This window comes from Cupressus sempervirens, chromosome 4, assembly GCF_028749045.1.
Source record: "Cupressus sempervirens isolate cs-2001-9-10 chromosome 4, ASM2874904v1, whole genome shotgun sequence".
Lineage (NCBI taxonomy): Eukaryota > Viridiplantae > Streptophyta > Pinopsida > Cupressales > Cupressaceae > Cupressus > Cupressus sempervirens.
The window spans coordinates 560,261,846-560,274,195 of NC_143121.1; positions in this window are offsets into that span (position 1 = coordinate 560,261,846).

Here is a 12,350-nt window from a genome sequence, read left to right on the forward strand (position 1 = left end):
ATGAATACATTTGCCACCACATCTCCATGGGTTCAATATCTTCACATTTGTAGGTAGCATACAATATGTATTGTTGACAGTCCATTGGAATATAAAGGGTCCAAACTATATGCAAATATCAAATAATTGAAATTCTGATATGTTTTATAGTTTTTCAAAATAATTCCAAATCTAATACAATATAAATCAAAATAGTTGACTTTCTTCATAGTCTAAAGCAGTATAATTCAAAATGAACACCTTTCTTTGACATAGTAGATCACAAGAAATGTACTTCCAGACAAACCAAACTTTCATCTATATCATATAGCATCTAGTTTTCATATTCTATTCACATATCCATCGAACTTGTAAGGTGGTGTTTGAATCTTAACATGTTTGTCATCTTGAAGAATAATAAGTGACTACAACTTAATGTGAAATCAGATCTCTTAAACTTAATGAGATCTCTCCTTAACAAGGCTCTAATACCATGTAAATATTCTTACCCTATTTCAATGTAAGGTTGAGTGATGCACAACTTTGATTGTAGGTTTGGACATTGATGTCACTGAATTTGATTTTCTCTAGAATCTATATTTGTTAGTAAATAAATAACAAAGATAACAAAGATGTTCTTGAACTTGAGACACTATTTATCCTTTGATATACTTGCATTAATTGATTTTGATGCCTTTTTAACATAGAGGGGTATGAGCATGAATGGGCATGTCTTCGAATGGAGACATGGCCATTCACTATCATACCAATTCAATGTTTGTTTGTCATACTCGATTTTAGTTAGACTTAACACAAGTCTTAAACATGTATAACTGATCATAATGAACTTGATTCATATGTAGCCTAATATTTATATAGATCAATAATGATCTTTAAATCAAAGGAATCAGAATAAGTTTCGGTCATGGCTGAGATGTGATCTCAGATAATATATATGTTTTCATTGGTTCAATTGTATCGATCATATGCAGAATTACATATATACTACCATTATATATGTATGTATATATAACAATATGTACATCATACCAGTATACATATATACATATGTATATATAGATCTTTGATCATAGTCATTGTTAGACCAAAGCTACATGCTATAACAAAAATCTTTCTTCATATGCTCATATTTGTTGCAAGCATAACATCTTCCTTTGAATGAGTGTACCCCTATGGTGGGGAACTCACTAAATCATGTGATATCTTTCGATTATTCCTCTCAATTTGATGATTTTAAGTTTGAATATGATGCTAAAGGCAAGAAAACTTGTTTGTGGATTAATCATGACCATGATGAGTTACCATAACTTTTGATTTGATGTGATTTGTGCCCATAATTTGAACCAAGATTCCCAAAAAAAATTCTGAGCAGAAAGACAAGCCAACATTTTTTAGAAATATATAGGGTGGATTATTACTACTACACATGATCAGAAATCTATTAACAAGCAACCCATGTTCTTGTTGTTCAATATTTTTGTATATAAGTTTTTGTTCCTTTTCTTTTGAGTCTATTTTGTTTAGGCTTTTGCATCTTTTGGTTTCTTTTGGTTTTGATTCTTTGAGTCAGGGAATCAACATGTTTTGTCATGGTTATTCCCAACACATGGTCCATCCCAACTGATTCTAATTTCTAGAAGAGGTGTTTCTTAGTCAAAACACTTAATGGTTTTATTTTGTAAGAAACTTTATATAGATCTCATGGAAGGAAGTGGTGGTCTTTGGTCATGAATCTCACATTAGAAGTTGATTATTCTCATCACTCTACACAATTAAGAGTGATACACATGTTGTTGTTGATCTAGGTAAGCAGTGATTGTAATTCATCCAAGTTAATTGACATGAGTAACTATGGTTTCTAGAGCCTCTATATGTTGCTTTTTGGCGTGTGAGTTTCTCAAAATTTTAAAAAAAGGAATGCGAACAATGAGAGTCAAAGAAAGTAAAGACATTGAGAAATTTTAAATTTTGTGGTAGCATAGTCTAAGTGTTGCCCAAACATTTAAAAAGAAAAAGAAACATTCATGCATGGTAGCAAAATCTAACCCTTACGCTATATATACAAAAGAGTTCAAAGAGCAATCAAATGAAAACATGTGAGATCTCTCAAAATTACAAATCTTATTAAAGAGGAAAGCTAAAAGTTGACTCATTAAAAGATCCCTCTGAATGGATTCTCACATCTAGCCAAGAGTGATAGAAATGGGTTTCTTGAATATTATGAAATCTTTTGCTTGTTGGTGAAGACTGGTCTTGGTTATTACTCACTTGTAGTCTCCTATGCCCGAGAATCGAAAGGATTTAAGACATTATGCACACATAGAACATGAAAACTAAAGTTTTCGATTGATGGTTGAGATACTCTATAACATCTTATGGGATCGGTATTAAGTTTATTGCTTGATTGAGTCTAAGGGTACTTGCTGATAAAGAAATTTCTTTGCCATTGCTTGCTTTTGTTAGGGCTATTTGTTGTGGTTCCACACCACATGTGGACCATTTTCGATCTCGCAAATGGGGAACCCACTTCTTTTATATTTTGTCTTGCATTATGTAGCTCCTTGATCTATCATATTATGGTCACTTCTGAGAGACCTCGATGGTCAAGGGGCTCTAGGTCATGTTGGGTAGGTTTTTGGGTCAGTGTTGTTAATTTCATTTTGTGTTGATTTCCCAATTTTTACCTAAGTGTTTTTTTTTCATCTTTCATTTTCCACTCCTAGAGGATGATGGCGACCATTGGGATCCATTAGACTTTAGAATTGATTAATAACTGAGATTATAACTATGTTAATTTAGTTGTTTTCAATAAAGCACTACTAACAATGGCATTGCATCTCCATATTCAACTTAGGCTCCTTATGAGTTCATATCAAAGAAGCACACATAGCTCAAGTCCATGCTAATGTTGGACTATAAGGAGGGCATAAATCATCATAAAAAATAGAAATGAACACAAAGGAGTCTTGCACACCCCCATATGAGAAAAAGCACTCCTGTAAATTTATTTCTAATTTTTCTAATGATTTATGCCCTCCTTACAGTCCAACATTAGCATGGACTTGAGCTTTGTGTGCTTCTTTGATATGAACTCATAAGGAGCCTATATTGAATCTGCAGATGCAATGCCCTTGTTAGCAGGGCTTTATTGAAAACAACTGAATTAACCTAGTTATAATATCAGTTATGAATCAATGCTAAGTCTAATCGATCCCAAAGGTCACCATCATGCTCTAGGAATGGAAAATGAAAGATGCATAAAAAAAGTCAGATAAAAATTGGGAAATCAACACAAAATGAAATTAACAACACTGACACAAAACCCTACCCAACATGACCTAGAGCCCCTTAACAATTGAGGTCTCTTAGAAGTTACTATAATCTAATAGATCAAGGAGCTACAAAATGCAAGACAAAAAAGGGGGAGGGGGTCCCCATTTGGGAGATCAAAAATGGGGCATGTGTATTGTGGAACCACAACAAATATGAGTTTCTTGAAGATTATGAAAGCTTTTGTTGGTTGGTGAAGATTGGTCTTTCTTATTGCTCACTTGTAGTTGCCTATGTCAGAGAATCGAAAGGATTTAAGATGTGATGCACACATTGAACATGAAAACTAAAGTTTTGGATTGATGGTTGAGATACTCGGTAACATCTTATAGGATCGGTATTAATTTTATTTCTTGACTAAGTTTGAGGGTACTTGCTAATCAAGAAATGTCTCTGTCATTGCTTCCTCTTGTCGAGACTATTTGTTGTGGTTCCACAACACACCTGCCCCATTTTTTATCTTGCAAATGGGGACCCCCCTTCTTTTATTTTTTTTCTTGCATTAAGTAGCTCCTTGATCTTTCAGATTATGGTCACTTCTAAGAGACCTCAATGGTCAATAGGGCTCTAGGTCACGTTGGGTAAATTTTTGGGTCAATGTTGTTAATTTCATTTTGTGTTGATTTCCCAATTTTTATCTAAGTATTTTTTTGCATCTTTCTTTTCCATTCCTAGAGCATGATGATGACCTTTGGGGTCCATTAGACTTAGCATTCATTCATAACTGAGATTATAACTAGGTTAATTTAGTTGTTTTCAATAAAGCCCTACTAACAATGACATTGCATCTCCAGATTCAACATAGGCTCCTTATGAGTTCATATCAAAGAAGCACATAGAGCTCAAGTACATGTTAATGTTGGAATATAAGGAGGGAATAAATCATCAAAAAAAATAGAAATAAATACACATGAGTGCTCCATGCCCCCATCTGAGAGGAACCCAGAAACCATTTTCAAATCTAACAACTTTGATTTGTGGGCATTCAGTGCATGTGTGCATGTGCACATGCACAACTTTGCATCTTCGCAGCTTGGCACCATCACAATTTCATACCTTTTCACCTCCACATGTGTAAAAATAAACACACATGAGTCCTCCAAAACCCTATCTAAGAAAAACCTAAAAATATTTTTTAAATTTGAGAACTTTGATTTTTGGACATTCGGTGCACACATGCACAACTTCACATCTTCATATCTGGGAACCTCCACAATTTCATAACTTTGTACCTCGACACATGTATAAATAAATAAACAAGAGTTTTCTAAATCACCATCTGAGAAAAACCTAGAATCTATTTTCAAATCTAAGAACTTTGATTTTTGGACATTTAGTGCACTTGTGCACATGTGCAATGTGCACAACTTCACATATCACACCTTTGTACATGCATAGATGCACACGTACACACCTACACATATTTTTTTCCAAGTAAGTTAATATTTTTCAGTTATGCACCTTCCCGTGTGCAGACATGCGCATCTTTGCAAGTGCAACAATTTCTAACAACTTCCAATCGTTGGGATTAAAGGGACAAAAATAAAAATTGCATGCAAATATAACCAATACAAAAAAAATAATAAACCACATAGAAGAGAATAAAAGACACAAATATTTAACGTGGTTCACTCAATTCTTGGGCTACATCCACCAACAAGTCCAATATTTTTCTTATCTAGTGATTTCAACCTAATTACAATCTGCAATACCTTACAGCTCAATACCACTGCAAGAAGCTACTAAGTCATCATTCATAATAAAAATCCCTAACCCTAAGCCATTTTATACAATCTTTTGTCACTTACAAAATTAGGGCTAGAATAAGATGAAAAATGGAAGAAAAAAATATAACACCCATTGACCATAGGACCCTCTAAGGGGTGCTGCCCCTTGACCCCTAGAGCATGGATGCACTACCCCCAAACCACCGTACTAAAATATGGGGGAAATCACACTGATTGAAGTGGGGATATATTAACCTTTGAGCTCAATTAGGCTCCACATAACAATGACATCTGCACTGCTAGTTAACTATCAGTTTCTAAATTTGGCATTTTCATGCATCAAAATTGCATTGTTTTATCTTGACAATGTTTAACTGGTAGATATGCATCGAAGAGGTTGATTTTCTAGTTTTGGAAGGCTCCTAAGCTCTAGTTACTACTCGGACATGTCTCCCTTCTATATTCTTCTTCTCTTATTAGTTTTGAGTCAGGTAAAAGCCCATGCACCATTTAATTGATAAAAATAAGAGTGGAGACCTACATAGCACCATATTAGGGCTCAATTTATATATAATTAGCTTTATTTTATTAGTTTTAGCATACTCTTTTCATGGAAAAAAACCCTAGATGTGAAAATTACATGAAGGATAGGGTTCACTATAAATACATGGATGTAACATGTATTCAAGGCTGATATTTTATGCAATAAAGTATGTTATTGGTGCTCGGATTTTGTGTAATGATTCTTGATGGAATGTGCATTCTCCTTGTGAACTAATAATTCATGAATAATAAAGGAGCTTATAGTCTTATTGTTTTTGAATGCATGTGCAATTTTAGTTTTTGGAGTTTGTCACGATTAGTCACATAGTACCTTTGTAGTGACAAAATGAAGAAGGGGATTTCTACATGTATGTTCATAGAAATTTGTCTTGTGTGTGCACACTTTCATGGCTACACAATTTGATGAGTTGTGAAAAAGCATACTATTGTATAACATTCCTTTAGAGATTGCATCGATGAGATTATGATTATACTACTCTAAAATTTGTTGGATTTCTACCATCCCCTTTGAAGATTTATTTCGCAAACACATTGCCATTGTGGCTTATGTCCGTTTAGATTTCATTTTTCAGCAATTTATTTGTTCTCTTGTTACTTTATCTCTTTGTAATTTTCTTTATCTTGTCCAAAAAGGGGACATCATAGTCTACCCTTCCCAAAATTGCTTGACCTCAAGAAAGTCAAATCCTTTTGTGTGAATGGTCTCTAGCATGAATTTTGATATCCAATCCATCGATATTGAAATGGCCATTTCAACTTGAGGTTAGAAGTGGGCATATATTTGCAAATATAAATATATTGAATTTTGAAGGTCATAAGATTTGAATTAAATTACCAAATGTAATAAAAAGGATGGAACTTATCTTAATGTAGTGTAGTACTTTCTTGCTCATGAATATGCATTTCCTTGTCCCCTAATGAGTCTTATTGAGTAATCCTTATAATTTCTCAAAGAGATTTTATCTCTTCATAGGCCTTTTAGGATGTATCCATCTCTATAACTTCTAGGAGAGACTTTATTTCTTCCCAGGACTCTATGGATATCCCTTTAGCATGCATCCATCTTTATAAATTCTAGAAGAGACTTTATCTTTCCCAAGCCTTTGTTGATGTCCCTTTAGGATGTATCCATCTCTATGAATTTTGGTAAAGACTTTATCTCTTCCCAGGCCTGAAAAAAATCTCATTAGGATGTATCCATCTCTATAATCCTTGGGAGAGACTATCTCTTCTCATGCCTCTATGGACATCCCTTTACGACTATCCACTTTGATACATATTTATCCCTTCCACTCAAGCCCAAAAGCATGGAATGACCCTTTAGTCATTCATCCTCTTGGCTCCTATTTAGGAGTCGACATAGTTGATTGGGGATTTAGTGTTGTTTCTCTCTTTATTGTGACCATCAAGATCTATTATTAATGTCTTTAGTTCTCCTCATATGTATTAAAGACTATATAAGCCTAAATGTATAATCACATATAATTTTGGCTGATGTTCTCTAAAATATAATTGTACAAACACTAAATGACTAAATTATCTTTTATCTATCTCCATCATGAATTAATTTTATATAACTTCTTTAAATTATCATTTATCTTTCTCCATCATGAATAATTTTTGTATAAAATCTTTAACCCTCCAGGATGGTAGGATCATGCCCTGATACCACTATAATGTCCCTTCCAAAATCTTTGAGAGTTTGGGACAAATTTCTATAACTTCAATTGCAAAAGGCTTCTTTCTATTAGAACTTGCATATTTTTTGTTTATTTATGAAGTATGTATTGAATATGATTTTTAAAGCTCTATGGTTAAAATACTCTTAGTTTGGTAAGCTGGACAAATGTAAAAATTGATCAATGTAAATGTTTATTGCCTTGATGTGAATGACGACTAATCTATTGAAATTTCACTATCAAACAATCAATCTTATATGATTCTTCTGCTAAGGATGACAATGCTCTATGATTGAGACTATCTCTGGTGAACTAATATCATCTATATAAACCTTGTATCCATAATGCTTTAGACAATATGTTCCAGATAGATACAACTATAATAGTTATTGCTTCGTAATTATATAGGGGTTGCTTATTTTATGGTAATCTCAATTTGAGAATATACATATATAGTAGTCTTTAATTTTTTAACCGTGTCAAGCACTTATTGTGCTAATGTATTTGTGGTCTTATATGAATTCAAAGGATTATACTTAGTATCGAGATGTACTATATGAAGATTAATGTTTTTTATTTCATCTACTTGTATATAAAAGGTCTAGTTTCTAATTTAAGTAATACCTTCAATGATGGTCAATCTGAATTTATGTATTGGTGTCTCTTAGATCTGTTTCTTGTGCTAATACAATATTCTCAGGGTGTCACTTTTGTTTAACAATCTCTCAAAATTCATGGGTCTGGATTTAGAAGTCTAGCTCAATCTAAGCACGTGGGTGTCTTAATATTAAAATATAATCCTCTCTTTTGATCAATTCAATTTATAACCCTCCAAGTCTTTCTTGTCATCAAAATACGCCTATTCTCTATTTTGTATCTTACATGCTCATATATGTTATATACAATTCTTCTATATCCAATTCTTAAGTTTGACTTGCTCCTATAAGTATGTATAAGTAATACTCTATTGGGAAGCTATGTGTGATTAGTGTATGTCTCTTGAAGGATCATCATCCTACAATCTTTCATTGCCTTTTCTTGTAATTTTGATCTTGCAATTGGAAGATTTGACATCCACTATTATTTGGTTGTCTAGGTTCCACTTTGATAAGAATGGGAATGAAAACAATCCTCTGACAATAGAAATTGATTGTTTATATGTAGATGGTTTAACACAAATAAAGTTTTTTCCACATCTTGAATATGTTGGCTAAATATATTAGTTGGTTATATTCATTATGCAACTTGATAGTGCTCATTAATTTTGACAGTTTCCCGTCCTTTATATCCATGTATATATACTTCATGGTTGTGGTTGTATAAGATATTTCAAATTAATAAGTTGATCCCTAAACAATATTATTTATTGATGTAACTCAATATTAATCTTGGATCACACCGAAATGTCATTCTAAAAATTTATTTTTAAAAGTGCAATGATGTTTAATTATAACCTTATATTCTCTATACTTTTAATAGTTGGTTGAGCTCCTATTGTTTATAATCATGTTTTATTTATCTCCCTTCAAAGTACCCCTTTCTTATGTTATGTAGGCCTCCTTATATTCTTGCATTGAGAGAAGTGCTAAATCAGTAAAACTAGTACTTGCACCCAAAGGAGGTGCAAGAGATACGCCGATAGTTCAATATTTAATAAATATGTAAATAATGGTTAAATATTATCATTTTTAGTGTGAAAGGAAATTGATTTTTATTTTTTTAGTCCATATTATTTGTTTCTATAATTAAAATAATAATCATTGTATAGCAACAATTTATGTGTAATTTACTACTACGTTTTCTTATTATTTGATTTGAAGATACTTGTAAGATTGTTCAATGTTTTTGATTAAGGAAAATAGGTTTTGAAGGGTGCCTGAAACCTTGTATACAACTTGGGATTTTCAATAAGCACAGAACCAAAGATGGAACCGGTTACCCGCCAGGAAAAGAGGTAACCATTGTAACAAAACCTATCACCAACAAAAAGGAGCCAAAGAAACCAACAATGGGCTCCATCACCTAAAACCAGGCACAGCAAGGGAGTTCACAATTTGCCCTTTGATTTAGAGATTCTATTGCCCGACCTAAGAATCAAATCTAGTGGAGGAAGAGAAGGCTTAGATTTCTTTCTTTTTACTGCAATCCATCCCTCCTCTACTCTTGCTGCCTCACCAAGCCAATCCCCAAAAGAAGTAGAGAGGAGGCTAGGGGAAGAAAAAGCACCCAATAGAACAATCTCCTTGGGAGGAACCGAAGAAGACATGCCCCTACCAGGACCAGAAACAACAACCAAATCAGGGACAGGAGAAGGGACAGGATCTAGACCCGAAGGCTGGGCATCCACAATATCCAATGTCCCCGAAGAAGCATCAACTTGAGGAGAACCAACCACAAGGGAAGAGCCATCCTCAGGATCAAACTCAAGGGAAGACCCATCCTCAGGATCCGGACCTGAAGGTCGGGTATCCACAGCATCCAATGTCCTCGAAGAAGCGTCGGCCTAAGGAGAACCAGCCACAAGGGAAGAGCCATCCTCAGGATCACACTTGTGCACTATATAGCGCCCGAAGGAGACCCAATGCCACCAAGAAGGAGGATGCCTTAGCTTGTTCTTCACAGAAAAGCAACGAGCAGCCAAGTGACCAATCATATGACACTTCCTACAACGGAAGGGGATACCTTCGTAATCCAGTATTTGAGTCCAAGAGCCTCGTGAAGAGGCCAAGCAGATATGCTCAAGGAGGCCCTTTGAGACATCCAACTCAACAAGAATTCATGCACATGTCAAATGGAGATTATCAGAAGTAGCCAAGTCCACAAACAAAAAATTTCCAATAGCATTCCCCACATACTCCAAAACAAAGTCAAGCCAGAGATGCATAGGGAGATTTGGAAGCCTAACCCAAATAAGAACCTTGTTGAAGGACTCTGTCAACGGGTCAAAGTCCATATGCCATGGTTTGGCCATGAGAGGGAAACGACCTTGCCATGAGAAAGAACCAGACAAAATAGTCTTCCTGTCCTCAACATATGCAAACTTGACAATGAAGAAACCTCTAGCAATCGGGAAGATCTGAATGCCATTGATTAAGATTGGTTCCCAATGATTAGAGATCCAAGCATGAAGAATAGAAAGAGAGGGCCAAAAACCTCAGAATCGGAAAATAGCAACTAGGGCAGAGAACTCTTCTACCATAGTAAAAATTTCATTATCGATATCTTGGTCTGAAACAACCCTAACAAGGCTGGAGACACTCACTGGAGAGGCCTCTCGAGAATGAGAAGGCTTGAAAGAGAGACCTGCAGGAGGAGTAGCGTCCTACAATCTGGCCTCAAAAGCAGCCACATCAGCATATGAGGAAGCCCAACCCCGTGGACCAACAGAGGAGGCCAAAATTGGGGAACCCGCAGTGGCATTGGGCGGGGCCGAAGCAACATTAACCAACAGGGGAGGAAGACAGACGCCATTAGAAAAGGGCATGAGGGAACCCTCCCCCCCAATGGCACCATCCACCGCAATAGACCCTAAAGGCAGCGGAGGGAAATCATCGTCGACAAACACAAACGTAGAAGCGGGAGCCAAGGATGGATCCACAGATGTGCGCGCAAGGGAATTTGAAATACTAGAGGAGCGGGCCCTAGACATGATGGCAGCCTTGGATGACAAGGCAGTGGCGGAGGAAGGCCTAGGAACAAGCATAGACAGGAGCAGAGCAAGCCCTAGAGCCGCATGTCTAGTCGCAGGAGATCACGTGAGAGGGAGCAAAGATCATGTGAGTGGGAGCAGCATATTCAAAACGTTATTGCAAAAACCATAAGATTGTTCAATGTTGTAGACATGATATATTTTAATATTTAAAATTTTAGAAGCATTTACATATAATTGTGTTTGCAATATTAAAATAATATATGTATTACACAGTGTTTCTTTTTTTGCCTTAAGTTTTAAATTTCTAAATATTATGATTCCTTGTGCTTGTAAAGTATAAGAAACCTAAAGTATTAAATTTCTAAATACTATGACTCCTTGCACTTGTAAAGTATAAGAAAATCAAGTCATTCCAATTCATTCCTTGATTCTATACCTACACATTGTAAAGAGGCATTAGTATATTATTTTGAGTAATGCATGGATAGACTAGAGGTAGAGATACCAAATGTAAATATTTGAACAATTTTGAACGAGGGAAACAAACTACTTGCAAAATTAACTTTGGTATACAAAGTAGAAAATTGTGAGAAGTTGTACCGTTTCACACTATAATAAAAGATGTTGTAGCCAAGTATCTTCCTTTTTGCAGAGAATTGTATATGCACTATTTTCATTATTGCATATCAAGAAAAGGAAAATTATGGCTCTATGTGAAGGTCATTTAATCATTTGACTCTTGTTATAGATATACAAGTCAACCCGTGTCTTCATGTTTTACCTATATCAGTTATTTCTTTACAAGGTGTCATTCCTTGGGATTTATGGATAATGATTGCTCATGCCATGGATGTTGGTATTTGTCTACAATTTCCTAGAGATATAGGTGTTATAGGTAAACATTTTGGGTCATCTTGGTTACAAGATGGACCATTATAAGTATAAAAACTACAATTAAACTAAGCCTAGCTCATTAGTCTATAGTTGCGATACTAATCAGATTTTAAATCAATTAATGATGTACAAAGGTTCCTTTCCTAGTTAAACAAAAATTTATATAAATTAAATAATGATATCCATAGAATATAAATAAATTATTAGTTAAAAAAGGTTTCATGTGTCCACTAAATGAAAATAGTGAATTACAAGACAATGTTTTTTTAAATATTCAAAATCATTTTCAAATAAAGATTAGCAAGTTCTATGAATACGCATATTAAATTCTAATCAACTATACATGAGTATTCAATAAAGATTAATTATAGTGACTTGAGAATAAATATCAAGGTTTATATTATTGCCAACAACATTATTAACATTTTTCTTATATTTACCTTTCTTTTATATTTAAAATAGATTTTTCTTAGATCTTGACTCCTAAACATAACAAAATGATTG